This window comes from Castor canadensis, chromosome 8 (assembly GCF_047511655.1).
Source record: "Castor canadensis chromosome 8, mCasCan1.hap1v2, whole genome shotgun sequence".
Taxonomy (NCBI): domain Eukaryota; kingdom Metazoa; phylum Chordata; class Mammalia; order Rodentia; family Castoridae; genus Castor; species Castor canadensis.
In genome coordinates, this window is record NC_133393.1 from 80,070,861 (window position 1) to 80,091,361 (window position 20,501).

The window sequence follows — 20,501 nt, forward strand, 5'->3', positions numbered from 1 at the left end:
ATCCTGTCTGGAATGTGGAAGAACACACGAGTGTACATTCCTCCTTTCTTTGTTTTTCTTCAACTTGAAGATAACACTGTCACTCTCTGCCAAGGTTTCAGTCACCTCCCTATCACCAGCCAGTTCTTCCTCTTTGGTTGGGGTCATGGACAGAGCAGCAAATTCACTTGCTGCCTCCTCCACCTTTTGAGCATCTAGAAGGAAAGGGGTATTATTTTTGGATGACAGGGCAACTATGTGAAATTGTCTACACTGACCTGTTTTAACCTAATGTTCCCTCCAGCCAGACTCAACCAGTGCTAGTACAACCTCAAGTATACCCAGCAAGCCGACTGTTCAATACCACCCACGTTCACCTTCACGAATTCTTAAGTGCTGTTGCCCAAACTCATCTGCTCTCAGGATTTCAGAAGGAACTCCATGAATGGAAGAATCCCTGAGGGGACAGAAGTGAGAGTTAAATTCTACCCTAAACACATGAGCTCATCCTTTTAGAATCCCACAGAACAGAGAGTGGAATTTTGCCAACATTTCACATTGACCAGGCAAACTTTCAGCATTGTCTACTTCCTTTCTCTTACATGGAGTTAATGTCTTTCAAATAACCTCCTAGAAACCTGTATTGTGAGAAAGACCACCCTCATCCTAGTCATGGTCCAAATTTAAAGGAAGTGGACAAAAAAGAAGTAAAATGATTAGACAGAAAAAATTGAGTATCATGTTAAAAGCGATTTTTCTGGTAAGTGGAAGTGTTGAGGTGGGGTGACAACACAATTCTTGGAGCTGACAAGGGACTTTCCAATTGTGGAATGTGACATACTTTGTTATATATTTTGTGCCATAACATGATACAGTTTAGGAAGAAAGTGAATATGGTTGCTAATTAGGTTGAATTTATTTAATGTATAAAAGAAAATCTCTTTGGTAATTTGATTGTATAGAGCAGGGTCCTACTTCCTGTAGGAATGGAATAAATACTAATTGAAACTACAGTTTTTCTTCTAATGAAGTAAGAACTCATTAACTTCTCCCCCTCAAATCCATCATCTTTTCTTTGCGTAAGTCTTTAGTATCCAACCTGATTCTCTGTTTCCCATATTCATTCCATTCTTGAAAAGAAGTTAAAATAATAGAAATGAGATTTTTGAAGTTGTTTCACTCTATCCCTTATGGTTTTAAAGAATGCACCCTCAACTCAATTCTTCAGAACTTTAGCTGGGCCTCCGTTGAGTAGGTAGTGTTATAGGAAGAGTTCAGACTTGAAGTCAGGAAATGTATTTCCTTTCCTCTCCCCTCCCCAGGTAGTTCCTTTTTATTAAACTTATTATTATTTTTTTATTTTACGAAAAATGCATACCATAGGTGGAAACTCAATGCTTAATCATAAAAATCACGTAAGTTTGGGACTCACCCATGGTCACAAAGTTTACTGGGACAAGCAGGGACTGAAGCTTCCTTATTCTTCACTTAATATTTGTCATGCCTCACAAGCAGTTTGTCTCATCTCTGATGGTAGACTTTAGAACTGACCATAGCTGTCTTAAAAACAGAAAGAAAGAAAAAAAGAATACCAGGTAGAAAGCCAGGTCTCTAGGGTCTTAGAAAGCTGCTAATAACTTTTTGCCTCTTTTCAAGATTTGCGGAGTACTTATCCCTGTGCCATGTTATAAAACACGTTTTTCTGAGATATTGGGGACAGCTTCTGTATTGGTAACTCACTGTTTAGTTCAAGGGCTTGATGCACAGGGGGACATTTTTTGTTCTAGTTTTCTGGCCTTATAAAAGAATGCCTTTCACCTTCTTCTTAACTTCTAGATGAACTGTGGCCCCAGAGTCCAACTAGACTTCTCTGTTCTGTGTACTCCCAGAGTGCTTAGAGTTGCTGTTCTGATGTTAACCATTGACTGTGCTTTGCATTGCTCTTAAAGGGCTTCTGTTTTATCTCCTGAACCAGACTGTCTGATTCACCTTGAGAGAAGAGACTTAAATCCCGTCTCTGGAGGTGGATTCTTTAAAGAGGGATTCTCAGAGTATAATCCTCAACCTCCTACACCAGAAACACCTGGAACAGCCTATTAAAATTGCGGATTCTTGGGCCGTACCTAACCAACTAATCCAGTGTTGAGTTTGATGAGAATCAAGGATATGAATTTTAACAATGTCTCCAACAGATTGCTATGCACACTAAAGTTTGAGAACCACAGTCCTGTAGGCCTGAGGTAGAGACCAGTGATTGTCCTGGACAGCCTCCCGCTCATATTGATAGGCCCCTTCAGAATAGTGCTCGAGGACCAGAGGGATCAGTAAAGCTGGGCCTGAGAGCAAAATTCATGCATTCACTTAAGTATTAGTTATTGGTTTACTCGTTGGGTGTAATGGGGAGTGAGATAAATAAAACACTTGTTCCCTCTGTGGATCATATGGCCTAGTCATATAACTTCAGGAATCTAGAAATAGTTCCTTGACCAACGTCTTCCCTTTTATTTTTCAGACATTTTATTAATATTTTTAATGCCAGACTCTGTTGTGTGATAATCAGGACAGATAAGGAACACTTTCTGCTCAGACACTTTGCATTTCAGTATGGAGAGAAAGAAAATAAACACGTAAACCCCAACTCTCAAGTTCATTACAGATTGTGGCCATGGCCATGAAGTAAAAAAACTCAGTACTATACGGACAGATTGCCTTCAAAGATGAGCACCAGGCATGCTGCTCCGTGGGGTGGCGTTTGAGTTGAGACCTGATGGATGGACTTTAGGTCATGCTAGGAACTGGGGCAGATCAATGAGTCCTATGAGGCACACATGCCTATGATGGAATCCTGCCACTGCTATTAATGACAGCTATTTTTTTAATTCATTTATTCACATGTGCATACATTGTTAATGACAGCTATTGTTTATTGGACATTTGTTGTATGCCAGACTATGTGTTCAGCATTTTACAGGCTTTCCTGTATTCAGTTTTTTCAGGAAACTTAGGAGGTAGATGTTGTTCTTCTTACTTTCAGATAAAGAATCTGAGGAAACTCAGAGAAGTTAAGTTCAGGGTCACAGTCAGTAAGAAACAGAGTGAGCAACTGAGCTGAGCTATGTGTGGTAGCAAATGGCAAAGCCTTCACTCTGGCAGTCTGGTTTCTCCCTTTGGTGGCACAAGGCTGCTGCTGCCTGTAGAAGAATCGTGATGAGTGGCTTCTGTGCTGGTGAGGAAGGCTAATACTTAAAGCAGCATAGTAACGCTGTCAAGCACCTAGCTTTTGCAAGGCACTGTGTAAAGCACCTCAAACTGTAAAATAATCCAATAAAATACAAATGAGGAAGTTGAGGTTTAGAGAATTGAACAGCTTGGCCAAGATCACTCAACCAGTAAGTGGTAGACTCTCATTCACAGTTAAAAGTTTGATTCCTGATCAAAGAAGCCAATCCCAGTACAGTGGACTTAAATACAATTAGACACAGCAAACGTCAAAGTCCTGGTTGTAGCTCTCTGTCTTCCAGACTTTCTTGAGTCATGTGACCTTGTCTTCTTGACTTTTGGGGCGTATGTTACAGAATTGCTGTGTTTTCCCTCCTCTATTCTGACTTATGAGAGTTGACAATTATTGGCAAGTACCTGAGAATGTCACAGGGGAGTTTGCCACTTTTTCTACCTTTAGAATGCTGTCAACCTAGCATGAAATCATCTTCAATCATTAACAAACCAGTTGGGGTTGTCTGTCATCATCTGTCCACAGGTGAGGGATGGCTGCAAGCAGGACATGAAAGGCTGGCTGCATTGTGAGAGTGAGGACAATGGTGTGTCTGACACTGTGGCAGGCTCACAAGCAGAACCTTAGCAAGGACTTGGAAACTAGGTAGAGATGAAGGTGGAGACTCCCAGGAGCTGTATTTCCCTGGGAAGGAGAGAGAGGCTGTTGGCGTGGAAGATGGGGGAGAACCAAGCAGACTTGGCAGTTTTGCCCTGTGCACTTTTTGGGTTCATGTTCCACTGTGGCACCACAATAATAGTATCAGTCTTTAGTGCAATTCTCTGCATCACAGCAATGAAGGCATCAGATGACAGTGAACACCAGGTTATAATTCCATGTTGTCAATTTGCTTTGCAATTTTGGTTAAAATCTGAGCCTTGACCCACTTCTGCCAAATCTACTGCTTTTAGAGTTTTTGACCCGTTCTGCATGGGCTGTTCTATAGCGTGGATTAGATTACATGTGGGAGATGACCTGGCACTATTCCTTTTGTCCTCTGGGGTGGTTTTGGTTGGGATTAGTGGGATATGGCTTTATTCCTTGTGATTTGGGGTTGAAGAGGATTGGACTTGGGAAAAAGACTAGGGGCTCATTCCCTATCCCTCAAGCCTAAATGTCTAGGTGCATAGTACCATGACTTCAACACCTGCCACATCGTTCCACTTTTAGAAATTATTTTTATCTCTTCAAGATTAAATCTGGAAAATGATGGGATCTTATATATTCAAGGAATAGCTTTTAGCTTCACCTTAATCTTGAACTTTTATGAGCAAAAACATTTTGATATCAGTGTTCCATTTCCTTATCTGTCTGGGCTATTAGTATGTAACAAGAGGTGGCTATTCATATTATGCATATTAAAACTATTAATGGATTTATTATTAAAAGGGTTAAAACTGGGAATATGTAATATTTTACAGAATAGTTTTATTTGTAAGAAATTTTCAGTAGGAGCTTGGGGTATAGTTCAGGGGTGGAGTGTTTGCCTAGCATGTGTAAGGATTTGGGTCTGATCTCCAGCACTGTAAACAAAAAAAAAAGATTTCTCAACAGAAGCTAAGAATATAGTGGTTGCACCTCCAATATTTGGAAGTTGGAGTGCATTAAATCCAGAGTCAGCAGATATGGGCTCTGTTTTGTGCTTTGGCACCGACTGGCTGTGTGATGGGCAAATCCCTTGGCTCTTCATGCTTTAATTCTTAAAGCAAGGTTGGAGTGAAGAAAGGGTGGAGGATAGGAGTCTGCACAGCTGAATACTATGCACCCTTCTAGCTATGACTATTTTTGCATGAATGTGAAACTTGACTTGTACAACTGTCCCACTATGTCACTGTCAGAGACCAGCAACCTGACTAGAAATGCTCTTATGTTTCAGCATTTGAATGTATATTTTCTGTCCTTACTTTCAATCATGATGGCCCCTTTGCCCTGAATTCAGAGTCCAGTATTCCATTTCAGGCTCTGATTACCCTTGTGTGATACTTGGGTAAAAAGTTTCCACTGAGTCTTTCAAATTGCAGGACATTGTTGCCTCTTCAGGTTTCCAAATTGCAAACATGAGCATAATCTATTCTTATTATGCAGGGCTTTGTTAAAGCTTTAGACAACAGATATTAAAAATCAAGTGGCTTTAGAAACTGACTTTTTTTTTCTTTAAAATCTTTCTGGCAAGCTTCGATGTACACGTATAACTATAATACACAAGGCAACCACTTTCCCTGTTAATAGAAGAGCTAAAGACCAGGCTAACAGGTTTGCTGCTGTGCTAATATAGAATAATCTCTGATAACTATAATTAACTTGTATGCTCATGTCATAGGTGACTCACCAGAGAACTCACACCCTTCAGGATTGCTTCTCCTCTTTGAGATGCAAACAGATGCTTCCAACAACTGTCTCCAGCCTGATGCTGAAGCCTGACTTTGTGTGCATTTAGCCTTGGCCGGGGCACCATCTATTTTTAGGAAGGTATTTTGACACTTTACCTCTTGGCTACAGTGTCTCTAAAAATGCACTCAGTGAACATAACAGTCTCCCCCTCTGTGGGGTGCAGGCGACAGTCAGCCCCAGCATATTCTGTGGCAGTCAGCTGGCCCAAGACCAAAGTAGCTAATCAGAACTGGGTTTATCCTGGAGCTCACAGAGGATTCCTTACCATTCTCTGACAGCTTTTCCCTGGGCTACTTCTCCTACAGGAGGTCCTGTTATGCACAAGGGCTCCACAGCTGTGCTTGGGAATTCGAATCAAGGTACCTCCTGATGAGAACAAGCATGTTGTCTGGCTCATGTTTTCTGAGGTCTTTTTAGAAGGAAATCTTTTTTTCCTGTTAATCTTAAAGGCTCCTGAGAGAAAGCTGTCTTCCTGTGCATGGGTTTAGGAGAGGGAGGGATGCTGCTGCTTTCCTTTGGGGCAAAAGTGGAAATCATGAGGAAGAAGAATTTGGCCAAGGAGACAAGCAGCAAATGTCTCTTTGACATGAAAATAAATGTGCATAGAAAAAGAAAAGACTGAGGAGTTTATATAAAACAAAACCACAGTTTATTTTCTAGATCTGGACAATATAGGATTATATCAGAAAGTACAGATTTAACAGACTGAGAATAAGTGAAGTTAGAATAGAAAGAACTAGGAGGAAGCATGTCAGTGGTATTTCTTAGTGGAGTAGATCATGGAGATGGTGTTAATGGCATACTTTCTAAACTATATTTTGGTTTCCTAGAAATTCATCTTCTCCATCTTCTCAAGCCCTAACTCCCCAGCACTTAAGCAGTGTTAATAAGAGAACCTGCTGGTTGATGCTAATACTTTTACCAACAGCACAAAATATCTTCAGAGGAAAAAGAAATCTATTCTTAATACTGTTTATAGTAAATATTTAAAAAATTACAGAGCAGCAGCTGTCAAGTTTTCTAATATAAAACAAAGTTTAATTTGTTCTCAGGCATTTTGGGAAAGTCTTAATTTTTTTTAAAAAAAAATTTTCCTCAGTCTTTTTTTTAGGCTCATGAATTACCCTCTCTCCCCAAATGGATTCTTCAAGTCAAGTGGTAAAGACCCATAAACTTCTCTACCGTTATCCTGTGTGAAGGAAGATCTCCTCAGAACATGTGTCCTGAATAAGGAAAGCTATACAGATTGGTGAGAATAATACCATGTGATTGATTGATCACTTTGTCAAAAGCAAAACAAAGCAAAACAAACCTCAAAAAACAAACCCCAAAGCAAAAACCAACTAAATGGACAAAAAACCCCAGAAACAAGTAACTGTTAAACTGGTCACGTATTCCTTTGTAGTTATCAAATGTAATTGATGATTATTTGCTGTGAATCTTTGTTGGTGCCAGCAGGACTGAAGGAGAAAACGGATTTTTCTTAGTTCTGGAAAATTTTGGCATTGTCTCCCAAACAATCACAATAAGACCTCCATGTATTGACAGCTCAAAGATTCTAAAAGAAATAATCTGTTCCAAGATTTAGAAAATAATGACTGAGAATCAGGATGTTTCCTGAGGATAAATGACCAGCTGGGAAGAATTACTTCACAGGCTTAAGTTCAACCAAGTGCCACTAACCTACCCATTCCCTGAGCTTGCTCTGAACTGGTGGCCATGTGTGCAGGACACACGTACTGTTTCCATCCAGGTGAACTAGAGAGAATAGAACAATTGTTTCTGGAGAATATGTTGCATAATTTTATTTTCGTGGCTTTGAAAGTTTCCTTGAATAGCAAGTACATTAGCAGGGAAGTTCAATGCTGTTACTGGCTACTGAGGCTGGCCGGGCAGATCCACCAGGCAGTAGGGTGGACCTGTGGCATGGCGCCTGCAGCCTGTTGATTGTACAGTCTCCAACCTCCATGCCATGTGCCTAGGGGTATTCAGCAAATCTGCAGTCTTGAAAATCACAGCACAGGAACCTATCTTAGGGCAACTTTTTGAGAGTTTTACCACCTACTTTTGAGAAGAAGTAAAAGAAGTGATTGAATTAAAATTGGGGTGGGGGGAGGAAGAAGAAGAAATAACTGCCAGGGAGTCTTCATAAAATGCTGTTATTATTTTTAAGGTCTTTGCAATTATGCTTCAAAGTCAGGGAACATTATCAAAATTTTCCTATTTTCTTTTAATCATTAATGACATCCTCTATTTGCTATTCTTTCAGGGTACAGCATTTTCCAAAGTGAATGCATAACGATTCTTATTAAGCAGATAAGCAGAGCAGCAATGTGAAGACAATGCAACTTCTAGATGGGATAATGTATTGTTGCTTTAATTACAATATTTGCAGTTAAATTGTTTTGATTATTAGCCCACTGCACTATACAGTGTCATTTATATTTTTCCTTCATTTTTGGAACTCAGACAAAACATATCTTAAATGATAGCAAAAATTACACTCCCGCATTTTTACCTTTAGAAATTTACATTTTTGTTTTCTACTGATTAAATGGGTTCTCAAGCAACAGTGTATCTGAGTTCAAAAAAGGAATATCTGGAATACAATTACTTAAAAATATTCCACTTTGCATTTATAATATATTGCAGAATGTGGAATGAATATTTTATGCTGAAGCCATTTTTGACTTGAAGATGGTTTTATATTTAAAAGTCTCTATTCAAATGCATTCTCTCAAAAAGAATACATTCAGCTATCCATTGTTTTCATGTCCAAACTGCTGTCAGAAGGGAGTGTTCGGTAATCTTCCAAGAGTAATTTTTCCATTTCTAGAAAAAATTATTAGAGTCTATTTATGTTAATGTGCTATGCTCAGCTGACCTTTGGTGCTAACACATGGTTGAGTAATTAGAAGACAAAAATTTTCCGTGACAATGAAAGCCCAGCACATCTCCCCAGCTGGGAGAGTTGGGTTGAAGAACTATTTATCAAATACATGCAATGGATTGCCCTTATGTTATCTCAATGTTCACAGAACATAGGTGAATATGTGAACGGCACAGAAAAAGACAGAAATGTTTCAATAAAGTAATATTGTACATGGACATGTCTCCCTGGGTGGTACATGGTGGGCTGTGCTCCCTGTGTCATCTTCTGTGCTCTGGGGACCCTGTTCCTGAGTTCTTCCAATTCACCACGCTCTGGTGATGGAATGGTTTGTGACCCATCCCATGGGTTTGGCAGAGAGGTAACTGAGCCAAAAAATGTCTTCCTTTGGATAAAACTGGAACACTGGAATACTTTCCATAAAAAGCTATTCAAAGACTCTGCCAACACCTGACCACAGCAACTAAAAGATGTTACTGGTTAGCTGTATCATATTCTTTATTGTATGAGCTACAAATATCCATGAAGAGGTTCAGTCAATAGATTCAGAGAAGGCGCTTTCAAGCTCATTCAATGCAGTCAGTGCATTTAAGAATCTCCCATGGTATGCCTCCAGAAAGGAGGCTCAGCCCTATTCAACAAAAACAACAAAAAGTCAGCTTTCATTTTATATGGTGTGGGGGATTTCTTTAGGGAAAAAGTGTTTTGTCATTTTTTTCCTCCCAAAGATTTGAGAACCATTGGTTCTGTCATTTTACTGATGAGGAGCTAGAGGTTTAAAGGGTATAGCTTAATTCAATGTTCCTGGAGATTTACCTAGACTTAAAATTCTGGTTTAGACTGTATGTTATTAACCTATCACTCTTTTCTTTCTTCTTTTTTTTTTGGTGCTATTGGAGTCTGAACTCAGGACTGTGCTTGCTAGACTTCAGCCATACCTCTAGCCCTTTTTTCTCTAGTTTTTGCTTTTTGCCTAGGCTGGCCTCGATCACAATCCTCTTATTTTTGGCTTTCTGGTAGCTGGGATGACAGGCATGTGGCACCATGCCCAGATTTTTCTGTCAAGATGAGGTCTCATGAACTTTTTTAGCCCAGGCTGGCCTGGAACCATGATCTTCCAGATCTCAACCTTTCCAAGTAGCTGGCACTACAGACATAAGCCACCAGCTCCTGGCAATGTAACACGCTCTTCTTGAAATTTCTTGGCTGGAAAGCTTCCAGCCGAGGATCTGTATGGCCTATTTCTGTGCCACGTGTTTAACTCTTGCATGTGTACTGCCTAGGCATGTGTGCATGTATGTGCACACACGTATACATATGCATGCTTGCTTGCATCAGGCTCCAAGAGACCATTAATTACAACAAATCTGTGGAACTTGGGGATTGAGTGGGTCACTTGGTAACTGATGGGACAGTGCCTGGAACATTTCCCTTAGTTTTTCATAATATGGCAGGTGCTACTTGCTGCAGGCAGCAGGTGATGAATATAATCCCGAACTCTTTGGCCTTTTTTGTCACCAACATGGTTCTGAAATGTGCTTTGATTGAAGATCTTGGGATGTTGGGGTAGGCCATTGTATTAAAGAGAGTATCTTGTCCTGTGTATTGCACTCTGACATTTTAGTGCATAGCATGCTGGGAAGATGAGGGCTAAGAGGACATTGGCACTTGATGCTGGTGTAGCCAGGGAGCCTGCTCCCCTAATCACAATCTGAAATGTGTTGTGTCCAACTTTGTTGGATAACTCTGTAGCATTTTGAAGCCACATAATTCTAAACATGGACATCTGATTTCCCCTCTGTGGGCTGTATTCAGTTTAGTTTAGTCCAGCAAACACTTTTGCAGGCCTATACCATGCTAGGCATAGGCTATAAGCCCCATGTGAAGGAAATGCTCTTCTGAGTTCACTTAGGCCATGACTTTCATATTTCTTCCTAAAAGATTATTCAAAAGTAGTTTCACACTATTGGTGGGAATAAAAAATGGTGTAACTGCTATGGAAAACAACACAAAGTTCCCTCAAAAATCAAACAAACAAACAAAAAAATAGAATTACCATGTGACCTAGTAGTTCTACTACTATTTACTCCAAAGATTTAAAATCCTTTTTTTCAAAGAGATGTTGTCATTCTTATGTTCACTGCAACTGTTTACAATAGCAAAGACGTGGAAGCAACTTAAATGTCCATCAACAGGTGACTGGACAAAGAAGACATGGCAAATATATACTATGGAACACCATTCAGCCTTACGGGTGACATGGATAAACCTTGAAGACATTATGCTAGTGAAATAAGGTAGGCACAGAAGGACAAGTACTGCATGATTCCAGTTATATGACATATCTAAATATGGTCAAATTTATAGAATCAAAGAGTAGCATATGCTGCCAGGGGCTGGGGAAAGAAGAAATTGGAATTTAAATGGAAGGGCATGACGTTCCAGTCAAGCAAGATAAAGGAACTCTAGAGAGCTATTGTACATGGTTGTTCAACAGTTCCTACAGCCCACAATAATGTATCAGACACTGACATTTTTTTTAAAAGGGTAGATCTCATGTAGAATGGTTTTATCGCAATTAAAAAAACCCAAAAAGCTGACAATGTAAATGCTTATGAGAACAATAACGTCAGTGAATGAAGTGGGGAGTAGAGAAACCCTTCTAAGGGACGAGCTAATTCTAGTCATGTGTTAGTGTGTGACTAATATGAGCTTCATTATTCTACATCTTCTGATTCAAATGAAGCAAGAAATCAGGATTTTTAAATGTTGCATCTCCCGGTGTTTGAGTGTTTTAGGTATGTTGTATTAGCCTCTTTCTATTACTATAACTGCCATTGCTGGGGCTGGGTAATGTAAAAGACAAGTAGTTCACTGTTTTGGAGGCTAAAGGATTAAGCTGGTTCTGGTGAGCTTCACCTCCCGCCCCCCCCAGCCCCCACCCCCCCACCCCCAGCTCCTGGGATCCCATATCATATCATGGCTGATAGCATCGTGGTGGGGATACATGAGTGAGTAGGAGATCAGTGTTGAGACAGAAAACCATTGACCAGGGAGGGGCCAGAATCACTCTTTTATAACAACAGATTCTCTGGGAACTAACCGGGGTACTACCAAAAGTGTTTATCAGCAAAAGCTCATACAGTAACATCCCCCAGTGATCTGATGATCATTTTGTACTAGGTCTCACCTCTTAAAGATTCCACCCAATATCCCAAAGCATCGCACGTAACCTTCAAACACATGAACCCTTGGGGAACAAACCACACCCAAACCATAGCATAATTAAGAAGATGCGAAGTTCATGTTTGTGAGCTGTACCCAATTTTCAGAAAGCCCAGTTTGGAACCAGTGCTTTACTGCTAAACTTTGAATACATCATGACACTTGTGCTTGACTTCCTGCTGTAGAAAACCAACAGTCTCTGAGTTCATGATGTTGGGGGGCAGGCTCTGCACATATGGCTCTGCAGACATATTGTGGGCAGCCAATGAATATTAAGCATTAGCAGCAGTTTTCATCACCATCATCATGGAAGCTTGAGAAAGGCACCCCAGAGCAGTTAGCAGTGGACTTGTAAAGGTAATCATGGGACCACTTTGGAAAATGTTGTTCTAGAATTAGATCACACACACACACTTAAAAGCAATTATAAGCAGCAAGAGAGAAATATGATCGTACCAGAGTCAAAAAGTAGATTTTGCATTTCTATAGATTGAAGAACTGAGTGACCTTGTCCTCCATGAAGCCATAGTCCAGTGAGATTATAAAAATATATATTTGGCTCCTCGGCTTCATGCAAACAGTGAAGGGTTCATTTGCTTGATTGGTAACGGCTGCTGCAGCTGTTGCTTCTCTATTATATACAGTCACAGGCATTTTCTTTCTAGGTTTTGTAATTATATAATGGAAGCAATGTTTAAGAGATTATTTCCTAGAGAGAATAAAAATATATTTTTATGAAAATAAATTGAAGTGATAATCTGGACAATACTCCTAACAAATAAATACCAGTAAGATTAAAATTCCCAACTCCAAAGCTACCCTTACACAACATAGACTCAGTATTTTGAGGTAGGGGGAAATTACAGATGATTTCTATTTCAACTTTAATCTTTCTGATGAGTGAACTAAGGCACAGAGAGATCAAATGATTGACCCAAGTCCACAGAGTAAAACAACACTAGAACCAAGGCACCAGCCTCAGAGGTAGAAACCCATACCATCTATAGATTCAAAAGTGTGGTTTCAATTACCTACCAATAGCTGAAAATCTATGGCATGGATGCACAATTTTGCTGAAGCAGGGGTTTGAATGCATGTGTAGTGACCTGAATGCACTGTGATAGTCACTTCGCTGAGCCCAGCTGACCACTTGGTATCTAAGATAACCCAGCTGTCTTGTTTTCTGCTCTGAAGGGGTTGCTGAAATAGTTTGGTTATATTTTATTGCCTGGCTTATGTAGCAGACTCTCAATAAAATGTTTCTTAAATGAAGGAATGAATGGCAGACTACGTTTTATAGAGAAAATTATGTGCTGTAGAGCCTTTGTATGCCTGAGCACTCACGATTTCTCAAGATGTTAGCTTTGGGAAGGTTAGAGGTCAGTTGTAGTTTGTATTAATAGAAAAGATCCTCAGATAAGGAGGTAGAGTCCCAGTGGTTTTTCCAAAGGGAATTTAAACGAGGCTCATAATTTTGTGGGGTTAAAAGGTAAGGCTAAAATAGAGACTTAAAATGATTGAGTTAAATTCCTCTGGTTTTAAAACTAGTGTCTGAGATTAATTTAGAAACTTTTGAAAACAGCCTCAGCCTTCTGTGTCTTGTTCAATAAATGATTGCTCTAGGGATAAAAAACATTTAGATGCTGAGTAGCTCAGTGTGATCAGGACTCCTCTTGTGAGTACCCGTGTTTGATTTGAATAAGGCACTAATCCTCTTGAGTTCTTGGTTTTCTCATCTGTAAAACTGACAATGACACCTGCTGCTAGAAAGGTTTTTGGAGTTCATAGGAAGCCCTTCGGGAGGACGGACTTGGGCCTTCTCCAGCATTCTTTCCCAGCAGCCTCTCCTTCCTCTAAAGCATGGTGTTGTGTTGGTTGGCCCGCCCACCTGTGGCATCCACATCCTGCTGGCAGCTTTGGAGGTGGGGTGGACGATGTCGAGCCTCTTCTGTGTTCTGTTCAATAAATGCTTACTGAATGAATGCAATGACATAATGTAACCGTAAGGAAATTTTGTTTTCTTTTGGTGGTACTGCAGTTTGAATTCAGGGCCTCACACTAGGCGGATGCAGGCAGGAATTGTTGTAGATTCATATAGGAAGGATGGTTCTTAATCTGAGGGTACTGGAAATGTCTGGACCTTGGTCATGCCCTTACTTCCTATATTTAGTTCTGACCCCACAATAAGGAGTTTGCAGAGGGCTTATAATTCACGTATTAAGGGTTTGGGCACATAGTTTGATTATCCCAAAATGTTGTTGTGGTGATATTCTTCAGCAGGGCTTGGCATCGGCTTACTCTAGAGGAAATCTGTACTTTTTTGTACCTTTCTACAGGAATAAAGGGAGATAGTCACTTCTTCCTAGTAAATAGCATAACTATGGAATCAGGTAGTCACTACATAAGATAGCCATGTAAAGGTACCAGTGCAGTCTGTGTCTCACAAATGATGGTTTTATTGCCCCCTTGAAAATCTCTCAAGAGCAGTATGGCATTTCTGTTAACTGGTGATTTTCCTTTCTGACTTCACCAAGCATGTTTATGATTCAGGAGATCATTTCTCCACAACAGCCCTAAGTGAGATCCACTGTGGCCTCACCCTTCTAAATTTGAGATTGGCTTTAGTCCCCCTAATGGGCAATGTTGGGCAATGTTGGATCTAGAGGTTGATTTTGCAAAGCATGTGAAGTGATGGGAACCTTACAATGGGCAGGGATGATTGGCTTTTGTGTGTTCCTCCCTTTTTCTGATAGTTTATGTGATCATGTCCTCCCACTCCTGGTCACGCCCCCTTGCTTTTCCTCATGCCACATACGAAGTTCTTCATCTGTCCCGTAGTGACCATAAGGAGGGGAGACTGTGTGACTGTATGGCTGTGTGTGTGTGTACATGGTGGGTAACAAAGAGGGGCCTTCACCGGGTTTTGCACTGGCTTCGATTTTACTTGCTATGTGATGTTGCAGTTCCTCCACTGTAACAAGGGTTGTTGTTTCCAAGACTGGCTGCTCAGGGCTTTTGTCAAGCTAAAAATAGCAAAGATTATAAGGAGTTATGGAATTGGAATGGGGGAAGTCCAGGGCTCTGAGATGACTTTAATGAAGCGGTTACTTGCTACGTTTTGTTGTTTTGTTCTCCCCAAAGCACAATTTACAATGGTTTTGCTAAAATGGCGTCAAGTCATTTTGGTAAGTGACCTTTTGTTTATGTGTCTTTTAATTACCCAGATAGTTTGTTTTTTTTTTTTTAAACTTGACTTCAGCTCATCTTAAAAATTTTCAGAGGCCTTGCCAGGATAGCTTAAGGGACACCAGGTTTCTTGCTAAGCAACCAGAAAATCACTATATATTTGTACTGGGGAATTGTAAAAAATTAAGAGGTGTAAGGGAGTGGTCTTTGTAATCACACGCTCTTCATGGGCCCCAAACCAGTTGCGTGCTGTCTTGTAAGCCTAAACCCAAAGCTATATATGGTATTGGGATGAAATAGCACCATGGCAGAGATAATTATGCTGAAGTCTGTCTTGAGGATTTGACACAATCAGGCTGACATTTTATAAGGAAAGTCTTGTGATCCTGGAGCACCAGGCATTTGCCTGGGGCTGTTTACAACTCCCTCTATTAAAGACGCAGGCCCCTCTAAGAGAAATGCTTATGTACTTGGAATTTCTCGAAACTTTTCACTTTAAGCAAATTGCAGACTTTCCTGTGGGTGCAGAACCAAGTAAATATGCACTTTAAAATGAATTTCTGACGTCCACTCGTGAATGCCATAACATCTTTTGGAGAGCAGAGGTCTGGGATAAACCCATTTTCATGGTTGCTTCGTTATTGTAAAACCTGATTTGAAATCCTGTGGCACATTTTCCCAGGGGAAGACTTTCATTGTCTGCCCATTATTCTATCGATCATGGATAATGGGGTCATGGATAATGGGGTCCAGTTGCACAATGAGTGCATTTTCAGAACAGGAAGCAACAGCCTAGAGTGTGTCTTGCTTAGGATTCCCTGGAGTTGGATCTGCTTGGATTTCTCCTTTCTACTGCCTTCTCTATCTGTTCCCTGGCCTCCCTGCAAAGCCAGGCCCTGTCCTAATCCCTAGGACTAAACCTGACCTTAGAGGTCAGGAGCTCCATCCTAGACCCTGAGGCTCAGTGTTGTTGCCATTGTGGTTTTGAGTCTGGCTTTGGTCTTGTGCCCCTGTTCTTCTAACTGATCTTCTGATACTCTGGTCTTGTTTCTTCATCTAATCTCTGCATTCCTGCTTGCCTTGTTCCCACATCCCTGAATCCTCATCATGGTCACAGAGAGCTCCTCTCCTGCTGGGTTGCTTCCCAGTGCCTGGAGCCTTTCACTAATCACAAACAGGTGACGGAAGTGGTGATTTGTATAATGATAACGGTAAAGATAATGGTTCACATTCATTAAACACTTACTATGTGTCAGGCCCTGGGCTTTACATCCATCATAATACTCAATCTTTACAAAGACTTTATAAGGTAGATATTACTGATCTCCCCACTTACAAGTGGGTAAACTGAGGCTCAGGGTGATTGAATAATTTTCCCATGGTCACTGTGTTTGGCAGTGGTGAGCCCCTTGCTGAGATGTTAACTTGGTCATATCTGAGACTTTGATCTTAGACATTACACTCTTCTGTTGGGTGAGGACCCCCCTTCTTATGCTCAAGGACTGTCCAGACTGCAAAGTGCCAGCCCTTCCTGGACCTTAGTAGCTCTGCTCTGTCTGCTGTTGGGGCACCTGGACTCCATTTTGGTTCTCCCAGTGAGGCATCTGATGCTGATTGCTGTACTGGACCACATCTGTCGTCCATTCCCTGGGGCTTTGGACACATGCTCAGTCTGCTTCCTGGAATGGATGTCTTCCCATCACATGCAGCAATGTGAAAGCCCACCTCACCTGAAAGGACCAGTTTCAATCCAGCCCCTCCCCTGCAGTCTGCCCTGCTCCCCTATTGTTTATTCAGCTGTCCGCTTGGCATGAGGACACTCAGCTTGCAAGGGAAGAACTGGGTAGTGGGAAAAAGAGATGGGGATTTGGCTAGAGGCCAGCATTCAGATTGCAGAGAAAACCCCCACAGCACTGAATGATATCAGTGGTTTCTTTGCATGATAGGAAAAGATTAAAACTGAGGATGCCACTTTTAAAGAATGTAACTTCTACAGATCTTCATAAACTCATGAGTAACCTCAGAGTTTTCTATAGATTTATAATGTGGACATTTTAGTTAGTCTGCAAACCTTGCATTTTTTCAGTCTAGATGTGGTAAAGATTATCTTTTGTTGTATAGTTACAGTAAATTTAGTCTGGGATTACTCCAAATTTAGCTCTTGGCCCATTATTTACACTCTAATCAGATTATACCTATGTGTACTCCTGTATTCACATTCCCAACTACCTTTTCATATTGATCTATGTCCCCATAGTGCTTGAATTTCAGCTCAGATATCAAATCTATGCCAGTTCCATACCATTTAGACACATCCTCATACCTTATTTCTGTCTGTCCAGAAACAAGCATCAGCCCCTTGTATATCTGTACTTTTGCTAATCTTCTGCACATAGTTTTATTGACTCTAGCATCTTCAGCCCATCCTTTAACCTTGACCTGCCTCTGCAGTTTCCATGCGGGTGTCTTTGGGTGCCTGAAAAGACATTCTGTGCCTCTGCAACATCATCTATGAGGTGGAGAATAATAACTGCTGACCCAAAGTGCTTATAAGAGAGAAAAAAGGGCTGGGCATGGTGGCCCACATCTGTAATTCCAGCTAATTGGGAGGCAGAGGTAGAAGGACTAAGGTTGGAGGCTGGCCTGGGCAAAAGATTGCATGAGCCCCTATCTGAAAAACAAATTCAAAGCAAAGGGACTAGGGGGGCTGTGGTGGGGTGGGGTGCAGCACAAGTGTTAGAGCATTCTCAGGCCTGAATTCAATCCCTACTACTGCGAAACAAAAACAGAAACAGAAACGAGCAAGTAAACAAACAAAACGTGAGCGGTCAATACTGATGGTTTCATGTTCTCTGCACCACAAACGAGACTTTTGATGTTCAGATTAGGATGTTTTGAGTTTACAATGGTACAAAAGCAATACACATCCATAGAACCTACACTTTCAGTTTTAATCTTTTCCTGGTGTGAAGAATTATACTTTTCCTTATGCTGATCAGCTTCAGGGAGCCATAGCTCCCAGTCTGCCATGGGAACACTTGAACCTTGATCCTCTGGATCTCTATCTCCTGAGTAGCTGGGATTACAGGTATCAGCCACTAAATCCAGAGCCTAAATGCAGTTTTGACTTACAATATTTTCAACCTATGATTTTTTTAAAGGATATTATCTCGTCACAAGATGAGGAGCATCTGTACATTAAAATTTGTGCCATCTCCTAATTGAGGTCCAGATGTAAAGTTTTTCCCATTTCATTTGTCTGTTCATGGCTACCCAATCCCCATAAAAGAAAAGAGAGTCAGAGGATTTAGAATGCTTTATTTTTGGCCTAACTCTGAGACCTTCATTCACACCGTAACAGAACCAACTAATTGCTCTGAACTCCAAAAATCAGTGCAGTCTACTTTCAAGTCACAAAAAAGAATAATCCAACCAACCAATCTTTATGATTTTCTGATTCTTCATTCAAGAAGAAATATATTTATATATTTTCTTTTAAATTAAATGGCAAGAATCAAGGTCAAGAAGTCACCTGGGTTTCTCAGCTCAGTGTACTTTCTTCATTTTGTGGGTTTGAGTGAGACAATGACTGTGACCTCACTGTGGTGAAAACAGATTCTTGTCTGACTTCATCACACTTTCATCAGACATGAGCAGGGCCTCAGGTCTTCTGACCTGTTCCGTTTTTGATTGCCTCTGCTTTGATGCTTGTGGATTTATTAACCAGCCAAGCGCTTACCAGGAACCTCAGTGCTGGGAGCTGTGTGCCAAAGTCACAAGGTGCTCTTTCCGGCACACAAGGCTTTTGTTTAAACATTTCTCAAAGGAACCCGCCTGTCTGGTCTGATTCTGTGGGAGAACATACTTGTAACACAAAGCAATGCTGCGGCCTACCAGGAGGCCGATGACTCGAACAGGGAATTATTCACTCCTTTGCCTTATTGGACACCCAGGTCACTGTTGTTCACAGTAGGAGGGAGTCCTTCTTCTTTGGTCTGCTGTCTTCAGAGACATCCCCACCCCCACTTCATCACTCTTTCAGGCTTTAACAAGACATCACATTCTTTTAAACTTCCCCTGGGCAGCAGAGGTCTTCCTCTACCGCCCCCCCCTCCCCCTTTTCTTTTTCCACTTACAGAAGGGACAATAATAGAAAGCTGGAACACTTGTAAATTACAGCTGTTAACAATTGATGGGGGACAGTGACCAAATGAAGTTCATTACCACACAATACAACCTGAGGTGAATGCTGCTTCAAGCATTTCTAATGACGGGGGTAATAAAATCATAAAAACGGAGACCTCTTTTGGAGAGAAGCAATAAAAGGAATTCACGTGGATTATCAAAACTCTTCATGAGGATGAGACGGGACAGTGGTTTTGGAGAGAAAGTCAGTTCTGGGACATCCTCCAAATCTGGATTTCCCGCATGTATCAACCCTCTGGCTTTCTAACCTTGACTGCAAGGATAACAGAGGAAGAATTCCTTGTCTAGCAGAGTGATGGTGGCAAATAGATGAGCAGTCTGCTAAGCTCAAATGCAGAGCACAGTCCATTCACGAGGCAGAATGACGAACAATGTCACACAATCCATGGGCTGCAAAACGTTGAAAAACCCATTCCACTGGTTGCAAAGCAGGGGACTTCTAGCTCTCTCTTCACGGGCAGGCAGCAGAAGGAAAAGTGAGTACATGCAGGAAAACACACAATAAAGAGAGAAGACTATCTCACATCCTGTGCTGCTTTCATGTAGAAGCGAGGAGCAGCAGGTCCTTTCCCTGTAGCTTGTATTTCTCCCTCCATTGAATGTCAGGGGAATTGGTGTCCTGGAGTTGACATGTTCAGATTGGTTTAGTTGCAGGGAGAGGAGGGCATTGCACCTTGGTGGCCAGTCATGAAATGAAATGAATGACAAAGGCCACTGAGGCAAGCTCTTCCCCACCACTGGAAGAGCTGCTTTCAGCTGCTCTCTCACATGGTCTGCACATGCTGCCCATTGAGCAGGTAGTTAACATCCTAGGCTGGAGAGTGACTCGAGGGCTTCAATTGTTTTCAAGTTGTTTAAAGTATAAGGATACTTTAGTGATGGATCTTGACATTGTGGTTTGTGAAATAACTGTTTCATTTAAGACTGGAAACACTCTTGGGAATAACTGAGCCTATAAAGTATGAAAATTTATACAAACCTGGAAAGACAAACATGTGCAAAAGTGTATAAAGTACACAAAAGAATGACAAGTTTATAGGGTTTGTCCACAGAGCACAGAGCATTGCATGCAACGGGGTAACTGACAAATAGCTTTAGCTTACCCTGAATTACTTAAACAATTCAGGACACAAGTTGGGTCATTTTTATACTGAACATAATTAGAGTGGTTCCTTTGATTGTGTGGACCTGAGTGTATAATAGGTTATATTTCAATTCCTATAATTTAAAGGCATATATGCAGGCTAAATATTGTAAAGCCGGATATGGTTCCTGGAGGATGCCAGCATTCGCCCACTAATTGACCCGCTAAGAACCGGCAGCAACATGCTCTCCAGTTGTGGTCTGGAGGCT

The 20,501-nt window shown here is 41.1% G+C and overlaps 1 long non-coding RNA gene across 1 annotated transcript in view; it reads left to right on the forward strand.

Annotated features, from left to right (window-relative positions):
• The first annotated feature begins 5,298 nt into the window (after positions 1 to 5,298).
• LOC141425738 (uncharacterized) overlaps positions 5,299 to 20,501 on the forward strand; it is a 147,986-nt gene continuing 132,783 nt past the window's right edge. Inside the window, exons 1-3 of the long non-coding RNA XR_012450815.1 lie at positions 5,299 to 5,719; positions 6,741 to 6,890; positions 10,727 to 10,828. This is a non-coding gene — a long non-coding RNA (uncharacterized lncRNA). The remainder of the gene's footprint in view (positions 5,720 to 6,740; positions 6,891 to 10,726; positions 10,829 to 20,501) is intronic.